The sequence below is a fragment of the Stegostoma tigrinum genome, chromosome 11 (genome assembly GCF_030684315.1).
Source record: "Stegostoma tigrinum isolate sSteTig4 chromosome 11, sSteTig4.hap1, whole genome shotgun sequence".
Classification (NCBI taxonomy): domain Eukaryota; kingdom Metazoa; phylum Chordata; class Chondrichthyes; order Orectolobiformes; family Stegostomatidae; genus Stegostoma; species Stegostoma tigrinum.
In genome coordinates, this window is record NC_081364.1 from 8,927,846 (window position 1) to 8,941,654 (window position 13,809).

Below are 13,809 nucleotides of genomic sequence, written 5' to 3' on the forward strand. Positions count from 1 at the left end.
TTGATAGAAATTAATATCCTTCTTAATCTTCCGTACTAAAGTTTGTAGAGAATTTATGAAGAGTTCTTATTGACATGCAAATATTTAGGTTATCTGCAAATAATGTGGTGCACCTGGCGAATATCTGGTATCTGGTAGACATCATCATCGTCGTCATCAACGGTCCCTCGCAGCCAAAGATGACTCTATTCCACTCTCAGTGTGAGTCTGTAGAGAGCTGTACAGACTGATACGGCTACCCCAGGCTCAGTCCACTTGGGGCAAGTCATGGTCTTGGGAAGGGGTGGGTGGGGCATTGGTGTGACAGCAAGTTCCTTTTGCTATTTTCACCTGGCTTTCATTTTTATCCAGACGGCAAGTCTCAAGGTGCTTGTGCTTTCCCAGACTCTTCTCCTTCACATTGGATAGCCTTGGACCAGTGATTCCCGGGTGTCTGTGGGAATGCCACAGTGAGTTCTTAACAGTATCACTGAATATCTTCCTCTATTCACCTCGGGCTCACTTGCCATTTCAAGGCGGTGAGTAGAGTGCCTGCTTGGGGAGTCTTGTGTTGTTCATGCAGACAATGTGTCCAGCCGATTGTAATCAATCAATGGTCGTCAGTGCCTCGGTGCTGAAAATGTTGGCCTGGTCAAGGATGTTGGTGTTGGTGCATCTTTCATCCCAGTGGATTCTCTGTAACTTGCACAGGCCGTGTTGGTAGTACTGCTCCAGTGCCTTAAGGTGTCTGCTGTCGACAGCCCATGTTTCAGAGCCATATGTAGAGGGCAGGAGCCACTACAGCTCTCTAAACCATAACATTCATGTCAGATCTGATGTTGTTCTCGAAAACCCTGTTCCTTAGTCACTGGAACATTGTGCTAGCACACTGGAGGTGGTGCTGGATCTCTTCAACAAAGCTGCCTTGGCTGACAGGACACTCCTGAGGTACTGAAACTGATCAAAGTTCTCTAAGGCCACCCCATTGATGTTCAAGGATTTGCTCCACAATGCCAGGTCAGGGTGATGTCTTGCAGATATTCAGGTTGAGACCCATGCTTTCATATATCTCTATGAAGGTGCTGATGAGGGCCTGGAATATGTCCTCACAGACTACACATATGGAAGCATCGTCTGCACACTACAGTTTGATATCACTGTTTTGGGGTGACTTTGGTTTTGACTTGAAGGTGGTGGAAGTTGAATAATTTCCCACAGGTTTTGTAAGTTAGCTCCGTTACAGTGGGAAGCTTGTTGGCAGTGAGGTGAAGCATTGCAACGTGGTAGATAAACAGCAGTGTCAGGGAAATGACGCAGCCCTGCCTGACAGTGGTTGAAACAGGGAATGAGTTGGTGCTGGAGACATTTGTCATTATCACAAATTCCATGTCATCGTGAAGTAGGTGAAGGATGGTAACAAGCTTCACGATTGATGGTATCAAAGGATTTTGTAAGGTCACAGAAGGCAATGTACAGTGGTAGGGTCTTTTCTCTGCATTATGCCTGCAGCTGTTGCATGTTGAAAATCATGCACATTGTGCTATTCAGTGTCTGAAAGCCACACTGCAACTCAGGCTGGAGACAGTTGAGGTGGAACTTAGAGATTTATTTTCCAACAGTTTACAGCAGGAAGATTCCACTACAGTTTGCACAATTAGACATGTTCCCTTTTTTTTTTGAAAGAAAAATCTGTCATGACCATAGCATCACAGAGCTATCCCAGGATGCTTTCCAACTTCCAGATAAAGCAGCCAAAGGCATGTAGCTGCAGCAGGATCTCTTTGCCTCCAAACTTCAATTCATCAGCACGGATAACATCTGGTCCAGAAACCTTGGTTTACTTAAGCTGATGGATGTCCTTCTCCACTTCATACAGGAAAGTTCTCTCTCTGAAGTCCTCCCCCCGGTGTTTTTTGACAGCTTGTTTGATAAGTCACTCCTTGCTTGACCAACAGTGGTGTGGAGCCTTGGGTTTTTCGCCCATATGTGTCTTGACAGCATAGAACAACCATGCTTGTCATGGTTGTCAGCCATTTGTTGGTCCTCCAGTGCTTTATCCACACAACACTTGTTCTTTTTAGTTTTGTGGGTTTGTTTTTGCATCTCTGCCTTCAGTCACCCATCGGCCTGCTTTTTCCCTTTCAAGTGCAGTTGTTATTTTACACACTGAAATGGCATGCATTTCAAGTTTAATAGGTCCTGGATCTCATGATCATTCTCATCAATCCAGTCTTCGTGTTTCTTGATTGAACGGCTGGCCAAACTTTTGCAGGCATTGATTGTGGAGTCTTAAGAGTGGACCAGGGCCTGTTGGGATCCCATATCTTGGTGTCACCAAGGGTCATTGGGTTTGTGAAGATGAATTGGTTGCATAAGGCTATTTTGTCCAAGACTTTAGGTGCCTCAATTTTGAAAATTTTGTGGCATTGCCCCCGTTGTCTCCGCTGCAGCAGGACTATATTTATGTTAATTCTGATTCAAATCTGTCTCGCAGTCATCAGCTCCTGTCATGACATGTGTGATTTTAATGTCTTCCTGACCCCTTGCACTGAATATTATACAGACAAGGAGGTTCAAGTGTTTGGAGTGCAGGTGCTGCCCATTGTCTTGTATTTGTATCTTTGACAGAAAGGAATGTGTTATGATGAGGCAGTTGTGTTTGTGGCATTTGGTCAGGAGAAAGTTGCCATTGCAGTTTTGATTACTGGACCCTCCTTTCCTGAATAGATCACCTAAAAGTCTGCACATGACTGGTCAAGGCTGGAGTAGAATTTCTCCTTGTCCTCGGCTGCTGCAGTTGGTGCAAATGTGATGAAAACTGTGTTGTATTGGTTCTGAGGAAGGGTAATCAGAGTGTAATGAGGCATTTGCTCATTCTGCAGGGGAAGTCTTTGAATTGGTTCATCAGGTCAGGTTTGATGGTGAATCTGACTACATGGATGTAGTGTTCTTCTTTGGTCTTGCCTTTCCAGAATAAGGTATTGTCACTACCTTGCTCTCTGAGCTGTCCTTCCCCTGCCTGCTGGGTTTCATTCAGGGTAGCAATGTCTATATCATAGATCCTAAGTTCCCAAGCAATAATGGCAGAGCAGCATTGCAGCCTGTCACTGGCAGAACTGTTCATAAGGGCCCTGATGTTCCTGACTTTATCCCGAGGTTGTGGAAGCTGCCTGTGAAACAGTTATTTTAATGTTGGGAAACCATTGCATACTGATTACCACATCTTCTTAGCAGTGTAAGGACATGCTCCAGTGGTTAGGGGTGTCCAAGGCAACAGGAGACCAGACACTGCTGTTTGGCCTTAAATTGAGTGCAGACATGACAAGATGATGGGAGGACGTAGGGCTGTCCACAGATTTGGCACTCATTGCCTGTGTATTTACTGGATTGGATACATAAATTAGGGGGATGCAGCGAACAATGGCATCAATGTTGCATGTAGTTATTGCAAGGCAAACAGCTACAAAAATGTTGTATTTAGCTGGCAAAGTTAGAGTGTCATTGACATCTCATGTTTGAGTTGTGTTTAGAGGGCCGCTGGAGCCCAAATGAAAGTCAGGTTTGGAATAGTATCTGACCTCTTCCACATGTGGTAAAAGAGTTCTGAATAAAGTTTGCTTGTCCTGCTGAACACAGAACTCAATGTCCCTCTTAGAAATTTTTTCCTACAACAGCCTGTCCTTGAGGATATTCACACTGCCTTCTAAACTGACCTTGTTTTCCTTCTATTCTTGTCTGTGCATCAACCTTTACTGTGTCTCCAAATCATATTCCACAACCTGCCAAATCAGTTTGTCTTCCCAGCCCCAGAAACCCACCAATACATCAGTGAATGTGCTTTGCATCCTCTCGAGAGCAGTCACACCCTTGTAGTGAGATGACCAGAAGGACACACTAAACGCCATCCGTGGTGTAAATAGTGTTTAATACAGCTCATCATAACCTATTTGCTCTTCTTCGTAATGCCTGGGCTAATAAAGACAAGTTTTCCATCATTCGTGTTTACCAGGAATACAAGTGTAAAGTACATGTATAAGGGGTCACCCAGGTCTCTAGCTCCATGGATGGATTGCTGTTATGGACCTGAATGGCCCGAACATACTTAGAAAATGCCTTGAAATTTTTTTCTAAATTACCTGCCAGGGTTTTGATAATTCATTGCTCTAGTTTCATTGTTGTTAAGTAACCCCTCACAACTCTTGCATTCCTGTTGTTTTGAGATGTTGGTTCCAGCTTTAGACTGCTTCCTGATCCAATCTAGTACAAATCTCAACATCAATGGTTCATTTGCCTTTGGCAATATCCATGAGATTCCCTCCATCCGTCCTGTTTCCTGCATGTAATTGATTCCGTTTGTACTCTGCATTTATGCAGTACATCAGAGTCACCACTGCACAATTATGTGTTGATGATGCTGCAACTTTAGATTGAGTGTTGCTTCGATTGTGTTGTCTGGCAATGTCACCATGGTTAACGGGACAGACTTTTATACAGATCCTGCAACTCAAAGTCTAGGCATTCATGAAACACTGTGGGCCAACGGCTGCAGCAGCATTACACACAGATAATGTCCAATCTCCTAGTCTGGCATTTGCTCCATTCGAACATCATATTGAAAGCTCCCGACCAAGTACTGCAAAGCAGAGCAAGTGTTGGAAAGTTTCGATTTTGCAATGCATTGTCAAAGCAGACTTGATGGTGTTGAAGGACCTTTTCTGTACTGTGTGATTCTATGATTTATTACTTCATCACTAAAGCCCCGTGTGCACCATTGACAACATAGACTATTTAATAGTTGAACAAGCAAAGCGAGGCGCAGAAGGAGCCCTTCAATCACCAAACGGTCCTCAGTCTAAGGAATCAACCACATCAAGCAATCTGCTCGCTAGGTCAGACCCTTAGCTTTTGCCCATTATATCTGGAGCAAATTTCTTCGCGACCCTGCCTTTTCATTCCAAATTCCCTCATATCATTCCGATTCTTGTCTCAACACACACGTACGCGCACACCCACGCACACATGGTGCTTCACACACGGCCTCTTTAGACCGTCTATTCTGTTTATTCTTCCTTTTCAACACTTCATCCTGCACAGTCATTTCTGAAGCCGCCTGCTTTTCTTTAGCACATGGACTGTTGCGCACTCTTCACCGATCAAAGCATGACAAGCAACTCGTCCCCAATGTCGTCAACACATTCTCAAACGTGCTCTTATACTGCCTGCCTATGCTGCATTCACCATCAGCATCTCTCGCTGACTTCGCTCCATCTCCACTCGACAGAATCTCAAAATAGTCCGCCATGCCCATCTGTCTGCCATTTCGTCATTTCACTCTATATCCCAGCAGCTTTGCGATCAAGCCAATGCGCCTCGAACAACTGAACCATTCGCTTCTACCTTGGTTTCAGATCTACCACCATTTAAATCACCGTTAAGAACTCTGCCGGCTCCACAATTCCCGGGCGCTCCTTAACATCCTCTAAATGTGCACGTCTGCAACACTCGAATCAGCCAAAAGTCAGGCGCTCTTATTCCTGCGGGCATCCCATTCGCAAATTCGCCATTGCCTTCAGGGTTCGTCTCTTTTGACATCGTTGAATTTCAGGCAGAAATGCGAGTGTGTGAATACTGAGCCAGTCACTGAGTCAGTCAGTGAGTGTGTGAATGAGAGTGAAACAGGGGGAACAGACAGTCTGAGTGACACGGCCAGCATGAACGATTTGCTGACTCTCAAATTGACGTCTGTATTCACAGCTGCCGGTGAATTTTTGATTTAGCTTAGCTTTGTTCATGTGATATCATCCCATTGATTTCTATGCTTCTATAAATTCAAGTCTTTCATCGGCATTTGATTCCTAAGCAGAGACTTAAATTTACAGAAGTAAACTCTTTTCTACCGACGCATAGGTATGCAGGCACTGCCCTGAAGCGTCCCGCCCAGCTAGGAATTCAGGGTAAAGCTTTTCGAACTCACAAGTTTTGAGAAGATTAGTACCTCAGGTTGAGGTTCTGGATGTGAGGTTGCGCACTCAACTGGAAGGTTCATTTTCAGATGTTTTGTCACCATACTAGTTAACATCATCAGTGAGCCTCCGACAAAGCGCTGGTATTATGTCCCACTTTCTATTTATCTGGTTAGGTGTCCTTGCGTTGGTGATGTTATTTCTTGCGCTCGTGATGTCATTTCCTGTTCTTTTTCTCAGGGGATGGTAGATTGGCTCCAATTCAATGTGTTCCTTGATGGAGTTCCAGTTGGAATGTCATGCTTCTAGGAATTCTCGTGCGTGTCTCTGTTTGGCTTGTCCTAGGATGGATGTGTTGTCCCAATCAAAGTTGGCATCAGGGTAGCCCACAAACCCATCAACACACTAAAACAGCAGCTAATGAACTTAAAAGACCCTATACAGACAACAAATAAAACGAATGTCATCTACAAAATACCTTGCAAGAACTGTGAAAAACACTACATTGGACAAACTGGCAGGAAGCTAGCCACCAGGATACATGAACATCAAGTAGTCACAAAACGACAGGACCCACTCTCACGTGTATCCTGACATACAGATGAGGAAGGACACCACTTTGATTGGGACAACACATCCATCCTAGGACAAGCCAAACAGAGACACGCACGAGAATTCCTAGAAGCATGACATTCCAACCGGAACTCCATCAACAAACACATTGATTTGGAGCCAATCTAACATCCCCTGAGAAAAAGGACAGGAAATGACATCCCCAAAACAGGAAATGACATCACCATCCCAAGGACACCTAACCAGTGAAATAGAAAGCGGGACATAACACCAGCGCTTCCTTGGAGGATCACTGAATGTGTGTCACTAGAATGGTGACGAAACCTCTGAAAACGAACCGTCCAGCTGAGCGAGCAAACTCACATCCTGTTCTCATTCCTTATCCTCTCACACCGGTATGCAGACACTGTCTTATGCTGCCTGACTGAACTAAAATTAGAATCAAACTGTTTCAAATAGGGTTCGGTTTGGAAAATTTGTAAACGTGTGAAACATCTAAAACATGCAACGTCTGTCGCTGACAAAGGGGCCAGTGCACTGACTTTGTTTTAGCCAGACACACTGGCAACTTGAAATCAGAATCTGTCCCGGACAACAACTCGAAATCGCCTCCTGCCATTAGCAGCTACTTCACGAGCAATCGATACAGTATACCGGTGTTTTATGTTCTTGATGCAATATTTGTTTGGTATCCTGACCTTATCGACTGTAGTAATTGTTTCGTGAATCATGTCTTTTGTAAATTGTGAAATTGTTTTCTGTATCATGTCTTCTGTAAAGTATAAAAAGCGAGGACTGTCCGCTGCTCGGGGAGAATTACTTGCGGGACGGTGCACTCTGTTCCGCGTTGAGTACAGGGATTCTCCACAGCTTGGAGTTGCTTGGTCATAAAAGGATTTGTGTTTTTCTAAACATGTTCAGTGTCTTGTTATTGCAGCAAGTCCGCGAGGGTCTCCGAAAACAAACTTGACAGCAGGATTGAAGTTGTGTCTATTTCACCATTTTAGAACGTTCGATGCGCAGTGAATGAGATGAGCAATGAGCACAGAGTCAGGAAGCAAAAGGCAGCTGAGTTCAGAAGGGACTCGTCAATTGTTGCCCTCGCGCGATGGAGAATGAGGCCAGCAAATTCGGAGGCGTGATCAAAGAAATATTTCAGCCAGGAAACTGAGTGGCAGAAGGAAGGCTTCAATCTCCTCCTTGACAGCTAAATAACGACTGACCCCGTTGAGGAGCGTGCAATTCTGCCGAAACCCGGGATTGAACCAAGGACCTTTGGATCTTCAGTCTAACGCTCTCCCAATTGAGCTATTTCGGCTGGCGGCGATTATCGGTGACGCTGGATGAACATAGCAATTCCAGCGCAGCAGCGTCTCAGGAGCTCAACAGCTGGCGTTTCGGGCCGAGACCCTTCATCAGAGATGGGATGGGGTGAGGGTTCTGGAATAAATATGGAGAGAGCGGGAGGCGGACCGACGATGCAGAGAAAAGAAGATAGGTGGAGAGCAGAGTATAGGTGGGGAGGTTGGGAGGGGATAGATCAGTCCAGGGAAGACGGACAGTTCAAGGAGGTGGAATGAGGTTAGCAGGCAGGAGATGGAGGTGCGGTTTGGGGTGGGAGGAAGGGATGGGTGAGAGGAAGAACAGGTTGGGGAAGCACAGATAGCTTGGACTGGTTTTGGGATTCACTGGGTGGAGGGGAAGAGCTGAGCTGGTTGTGTGGTGCAGTGGGGGCAGGGGACGAACTGGGCTGGTTTTGGGATGCGGTGGGGGAAGCGGAGATTTGGAAGCTGGTGAAGTCCACATTGACACCATTGGGTGCAAGGTTCCCACATTTCGGCTGGCGGTGGTCGCACCACTGTCAAGGCACCAAGCCTCGTAGTTTGCTCGCATCCTCACTCCCTCAGCATTTGCCCATTATGTTTGGAGGTAATTTGATCCAGACCTCACCCTTTTCATTGTAAATTCCCACATATCATTCCGATTCTTGCCTAAGCGCACACACACACACTCACACACACACACACACACATACACACACACATGGTGCATCAGCCACGGCCTCTCAACACCGTCTGCTCTGATTATTGTACCTTTTCAACACTTCAATCTCCATAGCGGTTTCTGACACCGCCTGCTTTTCTTGAGCACATGGACTGTTGCGCACTCGTCACCGATCAAAGCATGACAAGAAACCCGTCGCCCCTGTCGTCAACACGTTCCCGAACGTGCTCTTATACTGCCTGCCTGTGCTGCATTCACCATCAGCATCTCTCGCCGACTTCGCTCCATCTCCACTCGACAGAATCTAAAATAGTCCGCCATGCCCATCTGTCTGCCATTTCGTCATTTCACTCTTTTTGCCAGCAGCTTTGCGATCAAGCCAATGCGCCTCGAACAACTGAACCGTTCGCTTCCGCCTCGGTTTCATGTCTACCACCATTTAAATCACCGTTAAGAACTCTGCCGGCTCCACAATTCCCTGCGCTCCTACACATCCCCTAAATGTGCACGTCTGCACCAGTCGAGTCAACCAAAAGTCAGGCGCTCTTGAGCCTGCGGGCATCCCATCCGCAAATTCGCCATTGCCTTCAGGGTTCGTCTCTTTTGACATCCTTGAATTTCAGGCAGAAATGCGAGTGTGTGAATACTGAGTCAGTCACCTAATCAGTCAGTGAGTGTGTGAATGAGAGTGAAACAGGGGGAGACAGACAATCTGAGTGACACGGCCAGCATGAACGATTTGCTGACTCCAAATTGACATCTGCATTCACAGCTGCCGATGAATTTTTGATTTAGCTTAGCTTTGTTCATGTGATATCATCCCATTGATTTCTATGCTTCTATAAATTCAAGTCTTTCATCGGCATTTGATTCCTATGCAGAGACTTTCATTGAGAGAAGTAAACTCTTTTCTACCTACACATAGGTATGCAGGCACTGCCCTGAAGCTTCCTGCCCAGCTAGGAATTCAGGGCAAAGCTTTTGTAACTCCTTATCTTCTCACACATCGGTATGCAGACACTGTCTTATGCTGCCTGACTGAATTGAAATTAGAATCAAACTGTTTCAAATAGGGTTCGGTTTGGAAAATTTGTAAACGTGTGAAACATCTAAAACATGCAACGTCTGTCGCTGACAAAGGGGCCAGAGCAGTGACTTTGTTTTAGCCAGACACACTGGCAACTTGAAATCAGAATCAGTCCCGGACAACAACTCGAAATCGCCTCCTGCCATTAGCAGCTACTTCACGAGCAATCGATACAGTATACCGGTGTTTTATGTTCTTGATGCAATATTTGTTTGGTATCCTGACCTTATCGACTGTTGTAATTGTTTCGTGAATCATGTCTTTTGTAAATTGTGAAATTGTTTTCTGTATCATGTCTTCTGTAAAGTATGAAAAGCGAAGACTGTCCGCTGCTCGGGGAGAATTACTTGCGAGACGGTGCACTCTGTTCCGCGTTGAGTACAGGGATTCTCCACAGCTTGGAGTTGCTTGGTCATAAAAGGATTTGTGTCTTTCTAAACATGTTCAGTGTCTTGTTATTGCAGCAAGTCCGCGAGGGTCTCCGAAAACGAGCTTGACAGCAGGATTGAAGTTGTGTATATTTCACCATTTTAGAACGTTCGATGCGCAGTGAATGAGATGAGCAATGAGCACAGAGTCAGGAAGCAAAAGGCAGCTGAGTTCAGAAGGGAGATAATGGGAACTGCAGATGCTGGAGATTCCAAGATAATAAAATGTGAGGCTGGATGAACACAGCAGGCCAAGCAGCATCTCAGGAGCACAAAAGCTGACGTTTCAGGCCTAGACCCTTCATCAGAGAGCTCTCTGATGAAGGGTCTAGACCCGAACCGTCAGCGTTTGTGCTCCTGAGATGCTGCTTGGCCTGCTGTGTTCATCCAGCCTCACATTGTATTATCTTGAGTTCAGGAGGGTCTCGTCAATTGTTGCCCTCGCGCGATGGAGAATGAGGCCAGCAAATTCGGAGGCGTAATCAAAGAAATATTTCAGCCAGGAAACTGAGTTGCAGAAGGAAGGCTTCAAACTCCTCCTTGACAGCCAAATAACGGCTGACCCCATTGAGGAGCGTGCAATTCTGCCGAAACCCGGGATTGAACCAGGGACCTTTAGATCTTCAGTCTAACGCTCTCCCAACTGAGCTATTTCGGCTGGCGGCGATCACGCGTGACGCTGGATGAACACAGCAAGTCCAGCGCAGCAGCGTCTCAGGAGCACAAAAGCTGGCGTTTCGGGCCTAGATCCTTCATCAGAGATGGGATGGGGTGAGGGTTCTGGAATAAATCTGGAGAGAGGTGGAGGCCGACCGAAGATGGAGAGAAAAGAAGATAGGTGGAGAGGAGAGTATAGGTGGGGATGTTGGGAGGGGAGAGGTCAGTCCAGGGAAGACGGACAGGTCAAGGAGGTGGGATGAGGTTAGTAGGTCGGAGATGGAGGCGCGGCTGGCGGTGGGTGGAAGGGATGGGTGAGAGGAAGAACTGGTTGGGAAAGCAGAGATAGGTTGGACTGGTTTTGGGATGCAGTGGGTTGAGGGGATGAGCTGAGCTGGTTGCGTGGCGCAGTGGGTGGACGGGACGAACTGGGCTGGTTTTGGGATGCGGTGTGGGAAGGGGAGATTTGGAAGCTGGTGAAGTCCACATTGATACCATTGGGCTGCAAGGTTCCCACATTTCGGCTGCCGGTGGTCGCACCACTGTCAAGGCGCCAAGCCTCGTAGTTTGCTCGCACCCTCACTCCCCCAGCAATTGCCCATTATGTTTGGAGGTAATTTGACCCAGACTTCACCCTTTTCATTCTAAATTCCCTCATATCATTCCGATTCTTGTCTCAGCACACACACACACACACACACACACACACACACACGCACGCACCCCTGGTGCTTCAGCCACCGCCTCTTCACAACGTCTGCTCTGATTATTGTTCCTTTTCCACACTTAAATCTCCATAGCGGTTTCTGACACCGCCTGCTTTTCTTTAGCACATGGATTGTTGCGCACTCGTCACCGATCAAGGCATGACAAGAAACCCGTCGCCCCTGTAGTCAACACGTTCACGAACGTGCTCTTATACTGCCTGCCTGTGCTGAATTCACCATCATCATCTCTCGCCGACATCGCTCCATCTCCACTCGACAGAATCTAAAATAGTCCGCCATGCCCATCTGTCTGCCATTTCATCATTTCACTCTATATGCCAGCAGCTTTGCGATCAAGCCAATGCGCCTTGCCCAACTGAACCGTTCGCTTCCGCCTCGGTTTCATGTCTACCACCATTTAAGTCACCGTTAAGAACTCTGCCGGCTCCACAATTCCCGGGCGCTCCTGAACATCCTCTAAATGTGCACGTCTGCAACACTCGAGTCAACCAAAAGTCAGGCGCTCTTGTTCCTGCGGGCATCCCATCCGCAAATTCGCCATTGCCTTCAGGGTTCGTCTCTTTTGACATCCTTGAATTTCAAGCAGAAATGCGAGTGTGTGAATACTGAGTCAGTCACCGAGTCAGTCAGTGAGTGAGTGAATGAGAGTGAAACAGGGGGAGACAGACAGTCTGAGTGACACGGCCAGCATGAACGATTTGCTGACTCCAAATTGACGTCTGTATTCACAAGCTGCCGATGAATTTTTGATTTAGCTTAGCTTTGTTCATGTGATATCATCCCATTGATTTCTATGCTTCTATAAATTCAAGTCTTTCATCGGCATTTGATTCCTATGCAGACACTTTCATTGAGAGAAGTAAACTCTTATGTACCTACGCAGAGGTATGCAGACACTGCCCTGAAGCTTCCTGCCCAGCTAGGAATTCAGGGCAAAGCTTTTGTAACTCCTTATCTTCTCACACATCGGTATGCAGACACTGTCTTATGCTGCCTGACTGAATTGAAATTAGAATCAAACTGTTTCAAATAGGGTTCGGTTTGGAAAATTTGTAAACGTGTGAAACATCTAAAACATGCAACGTCTGTCGCTGACAAAGGGGCCAGAGCACTGACTTTGTTTTAGCCAGACACACTGGCAACTTGATACCAGAATCAGCCCCGAACAACAACTCGAAATCGCCTCCTGCCATTAGCAGCTACTTCACGAGCAATCGATACAGTATACCGGTGTTTTATGTTCTTGATGCAATATTTGTTTGGTATCCTGACCTTATCGACTGTTGTAATTGTTTCGTGAATCATGTCTTTTGTAAATTGTGAAATTGTTTTCTGTATCATGTCTTCTGTAAAGTATAAAAAGCGAGGACTGTCCGCTGCTCGGGGAGAATTACTTGCGAGACGGTGCACCCTGTTCCGCGTTGAGTACAGGGATTCTCCACAGCTTGGAGTTGCTTGGTCCTAAAAGGATTTGTGTTTTTCTAAACATGTTCAGTGTCTTGTTATTGCAGCAAGTCCGCGAGGGTCTCCGAAAACGAACTTGACAGCAGGATTGAAGTTGTGTCTATTTCACCATTTTAGAACGTTCGATGCGCAGTGAATGAGATGAGCAATGAGCACAGAGTCAGGAAGCAAAAGGCAGCTGAGTTCAGAAGGGACTCGTCAATTGTTGCCCTCGCGCGATGGAGAATGAGGCCAGCAAATTCGGAGGCGTGATCAAAGAAATATTTCAGCCAGGTAACCGAGCTGCAGAAGGAAGGCTTCAATCTCCTCCTTGACGGCTAAACAACGGCTGACCCCATTGAGGAGCGTGCAATTCTGCCGAAACCCGGGATTGAACCAGGGACCTTTAAATTTTCAGTCTAACGCTCTCCCAACTGAGCTATTTCGGCTGGGGGCGATTGCTGGTGACGCTGGATGAACACAGCAGGTCCAGCGCAGCAGCGTCTCAGGAGCTCAAAAGCTGGCGTTTCGGGCCGAGACCCTTCATCAGAGATGGGATGGGGTGAGGGTTCTGGAATAAATATGGAGAGAGCGGGAGGCGGACCGACGATGCAGAGAAAAGAAGATAGGTGGAGAGGAGAGTATAGGTGGGGAGGTTGGGAGGGGATAGATCAGTCCAGGGAAGACGGACAGTTCAAGGAGGTGGAATGAAGTTAGCAGGCAGGAGATGGAGGTGCGGTTTGGGGTGGGAGGAAGGGATGGGTGAGAGGAAGAACAGGTTGGGGAAGCACAGATAGCTTGGACTGGTTTTGGGATTCACTGGGTGGAGGGGAAGAGCTGACCTGGTTGCGTGGTGCAGTGGGGGCAGGGGACGAACTGGGCTGGTTTTGGGATGCGGTGGGGGAAGCGGAGATTTGGAAGCTAGTGAAGTCCACATTGACACCATT

At 46.8% G+C, this 13,809-nt stretch overlaps 3 non-coding genes across 3 annotated transcripts; all 3 read right to left on the reverse strand.

Annotated features, from left to right (window-relative positions):
• Nucleotides 1-7,760: 7,760 nt before the first annotated feature.
• On the reverse strand, nucleotides 7,761-7,833 carry trnaf-gaa (transfer RNA phenylalanine (anticodon GAA)). Its single transcript has one exon. It is a non-coding gene; the product is annotated as a tRNA-Phe (tRNA).
• Nucleotides 7,834-10,619: 2,786 nt separating this feature from the next.
• trnaf-gaa (transfer RNA phenylalanine (anticodon GAA)) lies at nucleotides 10,620-10,692 on the reverse strand. Its single transcript has one exon. It is a non-coding gene; the product is annotated as a tRNA-Phe (tRNA).
• A 2,546-nt stretch (nucleotides 10,693-13,238) lies between these two features.
• On the reverse strand, nucleotides 13,239-13,311 carry trnaf-gaa (transfer RNA phenylalanine (anticodon GAA)). The gene has a single exon. It is a non-coding gene; the product is annotated as a tRNA-Phe (tRNA).
• Between the last annotated feature and the right edge of the window lie 498 nt (nucleotides 13,312-13,809).